Genomic DNA, 12,778 nt, shown 5'->3' on the forward strand with positions numbered 1-12,778 from the left:
TGCAATTATGATGGGTTGGGAGGTCTTCTGTAACAAACCCAGTTCCCCCAAACACTAGATTTTTTTTTGTGATGAGGAGAGTGATGGAGATATTAACTGGAAAATGCAAGACTTGCTTTGGCACAGTCTCCTTTAACCTCCCTGCAAACAAATCAGAACAAATGCTCATTAAATAGCCATCTCCCTGCAAGCAAATCAGGATGAATGCTCAATAAACAACCCATCTTGAAGTGCCTGGTGAATATTACCATTTGGGGAATTATTTGCTTTTTAACTGAGCAGCAGATAGCAGTGCAAGGGGAGAATGAATAATGAAAATCCAGCTTGGTTCAATAAATTTCCCATATTTATATATTTGAATCCTCATGTTGCTTTGGGACGTGGTAAAGCTGCATTGAGATATCAGTTTCATGTAGTGAAAGGTTTGTTTCAATATATCTTCATATGGCAATTGCTGGTATTTGCCGTTTCAAGACAAACATTCTCTCTGACTTACACTATGTGCCGTCTCTTACCACATTAAAGCACATTAGCATGTATACCTTGCAAATTTGATGTGCAAGTTTGGGGGTTGTGCATGTGGAAGGCAACTGTTCTCATGCCATACTATGAATTTTCCTCTCAAATATACTTATTTACACAGTCTCTGGGAACAGTACTTTGACACTTTAAAAACAAACTGGGAACAGAATTGCCAATGCAATTCTGGGCTGCATCAATAGGAGTATAGCATCTAGATCAAGGGAAGTAATAGTGCCACTGTATTCTGCTCTGGTCAGACCTCACCTGGAGTACTGTGTCCAGTTCTGGGCACCACAGTTCAAGAAGGACACTGACAAACTGGAACGTGTCCAGAGGAGGGCAACCAAAATGGTCAAAGGCCTGGAAACGATGGTCAAAGGCCTGGAAACGATGCCTTATGAGGAACGGCTAAGGGAGCTGGGCTTGTTTAGCCTGGAGAAGAGGAGGTTAAGGGGTGATATGATAGCCATGTTCAAATATATAAAAGGATGTCACATAGAGGAGGGAGAAAGGTTGTTTTCTGCTGCTCCAGAGAAGTGGACACGGAGCAATGGTTCCAAACTACAAGAAAGAAGATTCCACCTAAACATTAGGAAGAACTTCCTGACAGTAAGAGCTGTTTGACAGTGGAATTTGCTGCCAAGGAGTGTGGTGGAGTCTCCTTCTTTGGAGGTCTTTAAGCAGAGGCTTGACAACCATATGTCAGGAGTGCTCTGATGGTGTTTCCTGCTTGGCAGGGGGTTGGACTCGATGGCCCTTGTGGTCTCTTCCAACTCTATGATTCCATGATTCTATGATTCTAAGATACTGACTGTTGGAACGAATATCTCCCCAGTTAACAAGATGTTTAGTCATGCTTTCCTTTTGGAAATAGAAAGGGAAAACCTTTTCCAGATGTCTCAGAAATTAGCACTGAGAAGAGAAGAAAATATATTGATTTCACTTGCTAGACATCTCTAGGGGGAGCACAAGTAAAAATCCATCGGAACTTTGTTGACTAGAGATAAGAAAATGCAGGTTCAGATATATTTCTCTTTTATTTTGATATCAGCCTTTGATAAGCTCCAATTTGGGTCCAACATCTGCATTCTCCTAGGGTTTTGACAGTCTTGGACAGTGGTTGGACAGTGTTCTCGAAGCTACCAATATGAGTTTGACCAAACTGCGGGAGGCAGTGAAAGACAGGAGTGCCTGGTGTGCTCTGGTCCATGGGGTCACAAAGAGTCAGACACGACTAAACGACTAAACAACCACAAAGGGTTTTGATATTGTTTTGAATATTCCTTGAGAATAACGGGAGTCTCCGTCAGTTTAAGAAAAGCTTTCCCAATTGGCTTCAAAATTTGCTGAACGGTGTCTTGGGTGGGGTGGCGGTGGGGATGCTAGAGATGTTATCTAACATTTAGTGTAGTTGATAAAATGAACGGCATTTGTATCAGGGCATTAAATCCATGCTTTTTTCCAGATATATACCCATTCACTTTTCTAAACACAAGACAGAGGGAGAGAGAGGGAGTGAACAAATTAGGGTGTCATAGAATTAATAATCTGTGGCTTCCATATTTCCACCATGACTCCTTTGCTAACTTTTTTTTTTTTTAAGAATAATTTTTTATTAACCGACCAATCACATCAAATCAAACCAAATTACATAAATTCCAAATTACACAGCCGAATGTTAAATTTTTGTTGGGGGTACCCATATTTCAAGTTCCGAAGGGGATCCAATCAACTTCTTGCTTCTTACTGCTGTTTTAATGTCCACAAATCTAACCTTATGATGTTCACAGTACTGTCCAGTCCTTTCTTATTGTTTTTCCACATCTCTTGTTGTTATTTTCATATATTTTTCCTTTCTCTTTGTGACCTCTGATAATCTCCGCAAGCTGGTTAGAACAGTTTGTAATCCTGCGTGGATATTATTTTTTTTATCCAGTAGCCATATCCAGACGTTTTCCATATAACATCACTTCCATACATCAAAACAGTCTTAGCGTCATTAATCTTCACCAATCTGCCTCCTTTCTCAAAACCTCTGAGGAGATTCACTAGGAATGCAGTCTGAAAACAAGTCCATTCTTCCTCCCAGCTATAAATCCTTTGGCAAGATGGTGACTCCGAATTAATTGCTGCGCCATTCCCAAAAGCTCTTATTGCTTCTCGATCTCCATAAAGAATACTTTTGGTTAAAGTTTATCTCCACACAGACCTTAATCATCCTGCTTGGGTCAGTTCAACCGATGATTCTAATGAGGAGGGGTTCTTGTAAATCACATAGAAGGAAAGTAAAAAAGGTCCCCCCCCATTCAGTCCCGTTGTCAACATACCCAGCCTTTGGTGTATCTTCATCGTAAAATATTCCTGTTTCTCCAACCCGTTGTCTTCTTTCGCAGAGGTCACTTAAATTAGCAGACTTCACTCCCCTTCTTCACTTGAAATATGTGCATTTGCTTCTTTTGTAATTAATTATTCCAAATTGCTGCAACTAGTGCGCAATCAGAGACAGCGTCCAGCAGAGCCGAGGTCCACATGGGGGCATTCTGCCTAGGGCCCTCACCCCTTCTTTTGAATTAGGGGGTGATTTATGGCCACAGCAAGCAAGGGCAGTGTTCCCCATTTCCTTGGGGCAACAAGGGAGGCTGCCTACTCCCATAACAGCCTCTTAATTACCCCGTGTGGGTCGGAGAGATGGTATTGTCGGCCATCTTCCAATGCGCTCCCTAGTGGCCCCCTCCTTTGCTAACTTTTGAATGTTCTAGTCGAGCGAAGGGGTTTGTCACAGCAGAATCCCAAAGGTGTTTTGAGGGACCACTGCCTCCCACCATGTTTGCTTAACATTTCTTTGGGATGCTTTCCCATAATCATGGCCAGGTTATAATGGTACTGTTTGGAGAAATTGCACAAGGACCCATGCCACCAGGCAGCTCAGATTCTGAGCTTTCATTAAAAACAAAACATACATTTCTAACTGTCCCCCCCCCCAAAAAAAAGAAGCAAACTGTGCAGGCAACCTACATGTTTTCTATGAGACAATTCAGCCTGGCTGCTCTCACTTTTCAGCGGTTTTAGTCCGTGTGTGAAGTCAGAGCCTTGATTGACAAGATAGTTTTTGGACACCTTTAGGTCCTAAAGAGGTGCTGTTTTCAATTACCTTTGATGAATATTTTTTTCCTGCTTCTGTCTCATTTTCTAATCTTTGGAAGCTCCATAATTTGCTCTTCCTCTATTCTAGAAACAGGATGTAGTGCTATTTTTCTTGAAAAAGAGGTGCCACTATGAATGCCTCCCTTGTTCTCTTATAATGGTAAGGGTTTCCACCTGAGAGGTGCTGGAACTGAGTTCCAGTGATTTCTTGATGGAAAAACAAGCCTCAACAGGATTTAGCTTTCCTATGATGGGTTCATCTGAGATCAGGTACACCCTATAAGTTATTTTCTGCAAATGCTACTATGCAATATGTTTGGTTGGATTTTAAAGAATCCTACCTCTAAATGGCAAATGCAGTATGTGACAACCTTGCAAATAGCCTTAGGCATGTCTCCTTCTGTACAGGAGCTGAAGTCCAGGCACTGAGTAAGAGTATACTGGATAGTTAACTTTCAGAAAAATGGCATGCATGTTTGCATAGAAGTAATGATTGCACACTTGGCTTTATTGTAAGGAAGATGGTTCAGAACTTAAATACAGGAGACCCAGTATATTTAAAAGCAATTCACAAAAGCAGAGTATAAATTAAATTGCCATTTATAAAATAAAAAACTATTCTACAATATTTTATCCTGTTAGTTATCTCGGTGGTTTTGATGTTCTGGTAGAACACTGAAAAGTGAGAGTAGGGTTTTTTGTATTTGTTTTTGCAATAGGAGAATGATTGTATGCCTTTCCTTAAAATCTTAAAATAGTAAAAAGTAAAAAGTAAAAAAAAATTCTAAATAAAAGCAGTTCACTTAGTTTTCCACTGTCTGCACCCCAGTGGCTAACGGCCTAAGATGACTCCTCTTAGGAATCAACGCCCTGAGCATAGTAACCTGGGAGTAAGTTTGATTGAACACAAATGAGGCTTATGCACATAAAACACACAATAATCAGGCCAGATTAAGATTGGTTAGGAACAGAGGAAGCTGCCTTCTACTGAATCAGACCATTGGTTCATTAATTCAGTATCATATGTAGTGGCTTCCCAGGGTTTCAGACAGGGAACATTCCCAGCCCTACCAGGAGATTGAATTTAGGATCTTCTGTACACAAAGCAAAAGGCTTGCCATGGAGCCATGGCCCCTTCCACAAGATTACTTAAAGCCTTTGATATATACTAACTTGAGTGGGGTGGGAGACAAATAGAGACACCTTCCAAGAAATGTGGACCCCTTTCTTTAGCTATGTTAATGATCAAAATCAAGACCTTCTTATACCAACCACTCAATATTCTCAGTGGAAGGGTTACATTAAGCAATATGTTTGAATGCTGAATGTGTAATTGTATCTCTAGGAACAACAGACAAAGCAAACACCATTAGATGTACTGTTGGATAAGTGTTTAATGGTTATTATATGTACAGTGGTACTTCAGGTTACAAATGCTTCAGGTTACAAACGCTTCAGGTTACAGACTCGGCTAACCCGGAAGTAATACCTCTGAGTTAAGAACTTTACCTCAAGATGAGAACAGAAATCCTGCGGCGGCAGTGGGAGGCCCCATTAGCTAAAGTGGTACCTCAGGTTAAGAACGGTTTCAGGTTTAGAACATACCTCCGGAACGAATTAAGTTCTTAACCAGAGGTACCACTGTATTTATTTACACACCCACACCCACATATGATGTATCACTTTGGTTTTTATAAAAAAACTGATGTCCATGACGTAAGGAACATGTCTCCTTTTACAGCCATTTTATAATTCCTTCTATATTTTCACAACAGCCATGTGAGGCAGGTTAGGCTGAGAGTAGATGACTGGCCCAAGGCTGGAAGTGAGTAAAAAACACTGATGAGCTAAGTGAGTTGAAAATATAAAACTGCACGTGCTCAGAGTATATTATTATTTTGGTCTGCAAAAGCTTATGCCATAATATATGTTTGTTTTGAAGATACTGCGATGATAATTTTTTTGGTATTTGGTTTCATGTGTTCCTTTGAAGGAGAAGGGAGTCCCTATTTGGGGACTGCACAAGCATCCCCCCAACCACCTTAATCTGACTGTGCCAATAAGAAGATCCCCTCAACTACAGCCACCTCAATCCTGTGTGTCTGACATTCCTGTCTAATTGAATTAGTATGGAATCATTTCAGCACCACAGACAGTGTTGATTAGGGGTCTTTTCACACTCACCATTTACAGGTGAATAGTTGCTATTTGATCCAATATTTTAAAGGGTGAATGTGGAGCTCATTGTCTGCTGGTTGTTCACACATTGCTGTTATTAGAGAATGAGTGCGGTTTTCCTTTCTGTGCTAACAGCAGGTTGTTCTTCTGGTTGAGAAAAGTTCTATGACTTTAGTAGAAACACCCTTTATGTACCCCTGTGTTCCTCCAGCCAGTAAAAGTTGGAGTTATGAGTATGTGGGCAGGGTAGCTCATACTGGTCCAAGGGAAGTGGCAGAAAACCGATGTCTCCTGAACCACCCATACCAAATTCTACCCCCTCCACACAGAAACCAGAGGGGTGTTTGTGCAGATGCTACACAAATGAAAACATTGAGGGTCCATTTTGGATCTCTTGTATAGGTTTGGGTGGGGGTTGCAGTGGAAGAAAAAAAAAGTTTTTGGCTTTCTTAAGTACTGTATATTATTCCAGAATACTAGCTGAATAATGGCAGCATCGCGTGGCAGGCTGCCAAAGAATGAGAAAAACCCGCCAATGTTTCTTCTGCAAATGTTGTGTGTAGAGAGGCCTTTGGACAACTTGGGGCTGATTCATACAACTTTTTAGCTTGGTGGGGTTGGTGTGACGAGACTTGTGCTCCAGAGCAGTGAAGCTCAAATGGTCCCAGTGTGAAAATGTCATATTACTGGTGCTGAGAGAATCCAGATGGATAAACATGGTATAAACTCTACATGAGATCAATACCCTTTAATTGCATGGTGGGGGTAGTGAACCTAAGGTGGTAGAAATGCTTCTTCCATTTTCTCTTTATCCTTGAAATGACCCTGCAAGATAAGTTAGGCTGAGAGAACATTTCTAGCCCATGCTGTGAGTTTCATGACTGAGTGAGGATTTGAATCCAGGTCTCCCAATCTCCAGTCCAACACACCAATCCCTACACACAGTGCTGGTATAATGCATGGACACAGTAAACTATGGTTCAGCTGTATTACCTTTAGAAATTACCAGGATAGTAAATATCTAACCAGAGAGGAGTTTCCTATACTTCAATTCCAGGACTAAGTTGAGGATTAAGAAACCACGCTGGAAATCAAATTTCTAGGATAACTTTGACAATTTTCACCTTGAAAATTGCTTAATTAATTCCAACCAGAGCTGCAACTGGAAATAATAGTTGTCCTCGCAGACTGATGGCTGACCAGAGGGCAAGATTTGTATGGACTAATGATGTGGCTTGTGAATACTGACACTGCCAATTATATTTCCCCGAGTTAATGTGGTTTCACATTGGAGTATGTAGTTCACAGACCTCCAAGTCACTGGCCATAGCTCAATTATCAGCAATCAGCAATCTAATCAATGGCCTGTTACTCTCATATCTCAGCAGTCAACAGCGTGATTCCTAATTAAAGATAGCCATTTGGTTGAAGTGATTACTGGGTTCATTATCTTGACAATTTCATCACTATACCAGGTAGAATAAAACATTTATAGGAAAGGAAGGAAAAAGATGAGCTATCGTAAGCTTCATGGAGGATCGTTATAGCTTTCAGCGAAGACTATTGTCACTGAGATCAATTGTAACAGAGTACAAATTCTGAACCTAAATACGAGTTATCACATCTTCTCAATGAATGGTGCATTTATCATTATCTTCCAGTGCCACTAGGATGTGAACATATGGAGCACTCCACAGAGCTGATATTGCTGGATTGTAACGAGGCATCCTTGAATGCAAGGTCTTCTGTTTATGGACAGGACTGAGATCCAGCCTGGACTGGCACAAGTCAGCCTGGAATTTCCTTCAATTCCCTTTCTCCCCTGTGTTGATTATTATATTGCTCTGGAGTGTCCCTCAACTATCCAGATCAGATTTACAGGAAGAGGCATAATGGGTCTGAAAGGGGAATTGGTGAAAATAATACTCTCCCACTTCCAGTGTCAACTGAGTCCCATGAATGGAACTTCTTAGGGTATGCTCCTAAGAAAGACCCCAAGCTATATAATAGGTAAGGGTGGTGCTGTGTGTTAAACGACAGAACCTAGGACTTGCCAATCAGAAGGTTGGTGGTTCGAATCCCCTCAACGGGGTGAGCTCCTGTTGCTTGATCCCTGCTCTTGCCAACCTAGCAGTTTGAAAGCACGTCAAAGTGCAAGTAGATAAATAGGTACCGCTCCCTTGGGAAGGTAAACAGCATTTCTGTGTGCTGCTCTGGTTCGCCAGAAGCGGCTTAGTCATGCTGACCACATGACCTGGAAGCTGTACGCCGGCTCCCTCGGCCAGTATAGCGAGATGAGCGCCGCAACCCTTGAGTCGGTCACGACTGGACCTAAAGGTCAGGAGTTCCTTTACCTTTAAAAAGGTAAAGGACCCCTGGACGGTTAAGTCCAGTCAAAGGCAACTATGGGGTTGCGGCGCTCATCTAGCTTTCAGGCCAAGGGAGCCAGCATTTGTCCACAGATAGCTTTCTGGGTCATGTGGCCAGCATGACTAAACTGTTTCTGGAGCAATGGAACACTGTGACGGAAGTCAGAGTGCACAGAAACGTTTACCTTTCCGCTGCAGTGATACCTATTTATTTACTTGCACTGGCGTGCTTTCGAACTGCTAGCTTGGCAGGAGCTGGACAGAGCAACGGGAGCTCACCCTATCACAGGGATTTGAGCCGCTGACCTTCTGATTGGCAAGCCCAAGAGCCTCAGTGGTTTAGACCACAGCACCACCCATGTCCTTCAGGAAGGCGCATAAGGAGGCTGAAAAGGGAGTTGGTGAAAGGAGCATACCCAACCTTTTCCCACTTCCAATGGCAGCTGAGTCCCATGAGTGGAACTTCTTAGGGTATGCTCCAAAGAAGGATCCCAAGCTATAGAATAGCAGACTGTCATTTCTTGCAATCCTGTATGGTATTTGTTGCATTTCAATCCTATCTTCTTCTGAAGGAGCTCAAGGAGGAACATGTGGTTCTCCTGCTCCTCAACTAAGCCCCTACAACAAACCTGTGGGGTAGGTTAGGTAGTGACTGATCCAGGGTTATCCAGTGAGCTTCATGGGACATGACCTGATCTGCAGGGAGTCTCAACAGAAGCACTACTTGAGCAGTTTGTATGACTGAAGGAGGTGACGAGTAGGCAAAGCTAGGGAAGAGTACATGTGTTTCTTGCTCCCCATTAATGAGTGAAGGTGCTGGGGGGACAGTCTGAATCTCCATATAAGATGGTGTAGCCCAGGCTTCCTCAAACTCAGCCCTCCAGATGTTTTGAGACTACAATTCCCAGCATCCCTGACCACTGGTTCTGCTAGCTAGGGATCATGGGAGTTGTAGGGCGAAAACATCTGGAGGGCCGAGATTGAGGAAGCCTGGTGTAGCCCAAGCAGCAGTGTAGCACTGGTTGCCAGTGCCTGGGGCCCCTTTGGTGGACCAGGCAACCTGGTGGTGTTGGGTTAGTTCAGGAGCAATTTCCTCACATGCTGGAGCACAGCAGAGGAGAGGCACAGAGATGCTGCTGTTGCCTCTTCTCCTCTCCTTCCCCTTTGCAGGTCAAAGGTCTGTCTGTGGTCTGAAATTGTTGAAGAGTATTGGCTTAACATCCATTACCAGGATGTGTGGTGAAAGCTACTAGCTTAGATTGTTTGAAACAACAACTCGGACCACTTGGGGGATAGTTGGTGGATGTTAGCTGTGTGGAAAGGCAAAGGGAAGAGACATCCATGTTCTCTGCTGCTTTGTCAATGCTCTTTCTTTGAGCGGCTCACCATGGCTGCTGCTTTCTAACCTAAGAGGGATATCCCACTTCACTTTCAGCACTCTCCTTTCTTGCCCATCAGAATTATGTTGTGCAGAGAGGATGGTTTTGACTCCGACGAGATTGTTATGCCTCTTGCTCTCCCTCTGGCAAAATAAATAAATAATCTGAGCCACGAAACCACCCAATATAATCCATCAAGATGGCACTATTTACATTCTTAAATGAGGCAGAGGAGTGAATAGGCATCAAGTCTGCCGAGCACTTGGTGACCTTCATTTTTATCCCTCTTCTAACATCCGGAAGAGATCTGTGACTCTGATGATTTATGCGCCAGCTCTGCAAGCACGTGTATCTCGCAAGGTAAAACACACAATTAATATCCTTCTTTGATATCTTAGTGTGATTCTGTAAGATGCGGACAATTATGGAGCATCATAAACTATCTTGTCACATTAATCAGTCAGGCAAGGTTGTGTGTTGTTGATGAGGCAGCTCCAGACGAAAAGTGTTTTCTTATTGCATGCGCTGATGCTTCAAAACGTCGTAAATTGATTTTATATTTGGGCTGGATATATGCACACCAAATAAATTAGTTGTGCCCTGGAAGCAGGAGGTTCCTCCAAATCATGTGGCATTTGCCAGACATTTTAATTAACATGCAAAGTGACAACTGGAAATGGCTGCCTTAAGAGCCAGGCTAGACCTGGTGGCAAATGTGTGGGTGACTCAGAAAATAGCTGACACCTGTTTAGTTTCCCCTTTCCCCTCCATAATGTCTCAGTGAACTTCCCTTATTCTCTGGATTTTTATGCTTCAGCGCCACATCTCTGTCAGTCAAGAACAGGAGTGGATAACCTCCAGCATTTCTCAGATAAAAATAGGGACTTCTTTTGTTGACGTTGTTTTATACCCCAGCCACTCTAAGCAATTTCCAGCAAATATAAAAACATAATACAGTGGTACCTCAGGTTAAGAACTTAATTTGTTCTGGAGGTCTGTTCTTAACCTGAAACTGTTCTTAACCTGAAGCACCACTTTAGCTAATGGGGCTTCCCGCCGCCGCTGCACGATTTCTGTTCTCATCCTGAAGCAAAGTTCTTAACCTGAAGCATTATTTCTGGGTTAGCAGAGTCTGTAACCTGAAGCGTATGTAACCTGAAGCGTATGTAATCCGAGGTACCACTGTAAAACATTAAACATTAGAAATTCCATACCCTCCAACATTTCTATAATAAAAATAGGGAAATTTTAATCATCATCATCAACAACAACAACTTTTTTATTTATATCCCACTCTCTGATTGGGTTGCCCCAGCTACTCTGGGCAGATTCCAACATATATAAAAACCTGATAAAACACTAAACATTACAAAACCTTCCCTATACAGGGCTGCCTTCAGATGTCTTCTAAAGGTTGTATAGTTACTCATCTCCTTGCCTCAGGGGGGGTGCATAACTCCATACGCTGTAACATTTCTCCAATGAAAACTTCCTAAGGAAAAGCAGGACATTCCTGGATCAAATTACAAACTGGGATGGTTTCTGTAAATCCAGGATTGTCCCTGGAATATAGGGACACTTAAAGCATCTGTGAATCCATCAGTTTCGGTTTCTCTTTTTTCTAATCTTAAATTCTGTTCACATTTTCACACGAGTTTGTGATTTATTTATTTTTTTAAGTGTCCTCATGAAAATCTATCAGCATTTGAATGTGTCAGTGTCTCCTAATAAATACATTTTACATGCAGTTTTGCCTAATGGGCACAGCTTTTCTATACTAAATAAGCAGTTTCCCCTAATATAATTCACTTTTGTATGTTAGTTCATGAGAATATGCCTTTTCTTGCATACTTCACCTGAGCATATGCATTTTTGTAAACATTACAAAGGAAATGCACTAACCAATTCAGAGAATTTCAAATTTCTAAGAATGGCTGTGTTTTGGTTTGGATATTGTTTCAAAAAGTGCAGATTAGGTAGGTTTGCCTTTAAAGGCAAACTGAATCAAATTGACTACCCCTCCCCCAGCTTTAATCGAGACAATGAAAAAAGTGACAAGAAAGTTCTTCAAGGTTTCTGCTGCAGTAGTCAAATATGATTTGAGTTCTATCTCTTTTGGGGGCAGGTTTGTTGAGCTGAGGGGGGAAATCCTGCTGTCCAAGCCTTGAAGGCTTATAGAAGATGTTGGATTGAATTTTGGATTGGATTTTTGTCATTGTTCATGTACGCTTCTAGTGCAAAGTTTCGCCTAACCTTTATGCTGTTAAGCATTTTCATGTGGGATTTGGAAGTATCATGAAAGGCAAAAAGAGTGTTTGGAAATAGGCCGAAGCCTTCTAATTACCTCGTAGAAAAAGATTATTTTTTTTTGTTCCTCATTTGCTGATAATTCTCACAACCTAAATCTGCTCTTGCTTGAACTGGGAGTTTCACACAGCCTGTTCTTCCTTGTAGCTTTGATGTGAGGTTGCAATAAGAGTTCCTTAAAATGTATATTCAGCCTAACAGTGTTAAAGCATCTTCAAAGGAGAGACTGACTGCGCTCTTTCCCAGCTAGCAAGAGCACGGATGTTCTTGAAATCTGTAATTGAAAAATTCAACAAATATGGTATTGGATGTAGGTCAGGTGAGTTCTTTCTTGTCATCCATCACTTAGGAATATCTTATTTCTTTCTTCAGTGAGTGATGAAGGTGCTAAGAGAACTGTTGATACATATATTGCTTAGCCAATGACCTTTCCCAACCATGTGTTTAATAAAACGGTGATGTGAAAAATACAAAATGGTTAGTTTTTAAAAATCAAAATTAAAAAAAAATCAAAGGATATCTCTGCCCCCAAGGCAACCTGCTTGTTTGCAAAACAAGGGAATTAAAGTCATCCAAACCACATTTCCATCAAGTGCAACATGGTGCTTGAAGTGGGGGGGGGGGGATGGGATAGATTTATTATGTCCATTTATAAGAAGATGGGTGGGAAAGCTACCCCTCACTTCAAGCATGAGCCTGATGGGGCAGTCAATAATAATAAGAATAAATTTTTATTTATACCCCACCCTCCCCAGCCAAGACCGGGCTCAGGGCAGCTAACAACCAATAATAAAAACAAGTTGATTAAAATACAATTTAAAAGATTAAAGTACAACATTAAAACAATAAGATGCAGTCTCTTCATAGGAGGAGAAAGGA

Source organism: Podarcis cretensis (genome assembly GCF_951804945.1).
Source record: "Podarcis cretensis genome assembly, chromosome: 10".
Taxonomy (NCBI): domain Eukaryota; kingdom Metazoa; phylum Chordata; class Lepidosauria; order Squamata; family Lacertidae; genus Podarcis; species Podarcis cretensis.